General features: G+C 42.6%; 1 long non-coding RNA gene across 1 annotated transcript in view; it reads right to left on the bottom strand.

Moving 5' to 3' along the window:
• Gm40658 overlaps positions 1–1,722 on the bottom strand; it is a 19,759-nt gene extending 18,037 nt beyond the window's left edge. Inside the window, exon 1 of the long non-coding RNA XR_873106.1 lies at positions 1,693–1,722. This is a non-coding gene — a long non-coding RNA (predicted gene, 40658). The remainder of the gene's footprint in view (positions 1–1,692) is intronic.
• Positions 1,723–2,049: the final 327 nt, after the last annotated feature.

Here is a 2,049-nt window from a genome sequence, read left to right as displayed (position 1 = left end):
GGAAATAATGGCATTGTACCTGTATCTACTCAGCCTCTGAGAATCTTATGTGTTAGAGAAGCTGCTCTTGATATAGTGATAAAGCTAGTCCCCAAACTTTAAACCCAAGTTTATTACCAGGCTACACTTGTTTGCAAATTTGAAAATTCAAATATATAAATGGTGCTGAGCATGGAAGTAACTCAGAATGTATCCACATGGATGTAAACGCTGATACCATGAGTACTACAAAGACCAAGTTAAACTTACAAGTAAACAATCTGTGCTCGGGGTAGGTGGTGCATGGCTGTTATTTCTGCTCTCTGGAAACACAATCACAAGGGCCCTTTGCTTGTTTTCAGACTGGATTATGCAATGAGATTCTGTCTCACAGAATGCAAAAGAAAAAAAAAAGGATGATAAAGAAGGGGGTGGAGGACATAGGGAAGGAATGGGAGGGGGGAAGAAGGGAGGCAGGCAGGGAGGGAGGGAGGGAGGGAGGGAGGGAGGGAGGGAGGGAGGGAGGGGCAAATAAAGGGAAAGAAAGAGAGAGGAATGGAAGAAAAAATGACTGTCTCAAGGTGAGAAAAATTCCATCAAGTCTTCCATCATTTTCCTGGAGTGTTTGTGCTGCCTAGATATTGCTATTTAATATTACATTATCTCTGAATATAGTATTTTATTTTGAGAATAGATGATAAGAAAAACTTTGAATAGTCAGACAGTCAAATTCACATTGATAGCGGTAAACCAAATTACCACTTGGTAGACAGATAAGCAACACAATGATGATTTAAATATGGTTTGCTGAAATGAAAAATCATATTGTTTTTAAGGCTTTCAGCATACTACAGGAAGATAGGATGAAGTAAATATTACTTTTCATGGCCTAGTTGAGTAATTTGGAAACAAGAGATGTGAATAAAAGATGACTACAATTTTCAATTCCACTTACTTGATGTAAGAGACAGAAGTACCAAGACATCAAATAGAAAGGCTATTTCTTGAAAACTTCACCACTAATAGGATCATCAGATTCTTAGAAAAATGTACTTAAATTTCAATTCAGCAGCACTCAGTTGTGAACCTTTTATGTCAAGGATCTCTTAGCACAAATGGCACCTCTGATTTCACATACCAAGTGACTGGAACATCTACAGGCATTCTAAAGTCAGAGAAGGTGAATGTATTGCGTACCCTTTGAAGCTAACTGGCTGGATCCAGAGAAGACGTTACAGAGACCAGCAGAACAACACAAACCTGGTTTGGTAGATAGCAAAATGGCTTGTTTGAAATAGGTACTTTCACTGGGCCTAATAATCCTGAATTTAATCCCCAAGATACATGAGGAAGAAAGAGAAAACTAAGTACCAAAAAATGTCCATACATGCATGTGGCAAATGAGCACACACACACACACACACACACAAAGTGCTAGGAGAGAGGATTGTTGGGAACTAAAAAGAGGCCCAGGGGAAGAAGGGGAAGGGGAAAACCCACACACCCTGCCAGAGTTTTACCTATTCTCTGGTCTGTCAGGTATGGGCGAGTTGCTATCTACCTTCCACTCATCCCTGGGTGGGCATTCAGGCCTCTGAGCCACTCTTCAGAGGGTGGCCAGAGGCAACCCTACCTGGGAACCCCGGAGCTACTTTGCTAAAGCCACCAGGGTTATAGGAGAGAAGGATGAGGGAAGAGGTCCCCAACACTGACCAGAGTGAGTGCAGCAGATCTTGATGAGCAGAGACTCTAGAGCTTTATTGTAGAAAGGCATGGGGAAAGAGAGAAGGTAGGGGAGAGAGAGAGAGAGAGAGAGAGAGAGAGAGAGAGAGAGAGAGAGAGAGAAGCAGAGAGAGGAGAGAGGAGAGGAGAGAAGACACAGAGGAGAGAGGGGGAGAGTGAGGGGTAAGAAGAGAGAGACAGAGAGTAAGAAGTAAGAGAGCAAGCAGGGGCTGAACAACCCTTTTTATGGTCTTTAATGTTGCTAGGTAACTGGGGAGGAGTTTAGCTTGAAAGTCAGAAGCTGGGGCTATTTCTTAAGTGACTTCTAGCCATGCTTCTCTTGGGGGG

The sequence above is a fragment of the Mus musculus genome, chromosome 13 (genome assembly GCF_000001635.26).
Source record: "Mus musculus strain C57BL/6J chromosome 13, GRCm38.p6 C57BL/6J".
NCBI classification, from domain to species: domain Eukaryota; kingdom Metazoa; phylum Chordata; class Mammalia; order Rodentia; family Muridae; genus Mus; species Mus musculus.
Note: the sequence above shows the minus strand (reverse complement) of the source record. Positions and strands in the feature narration are given on the sequence as shown.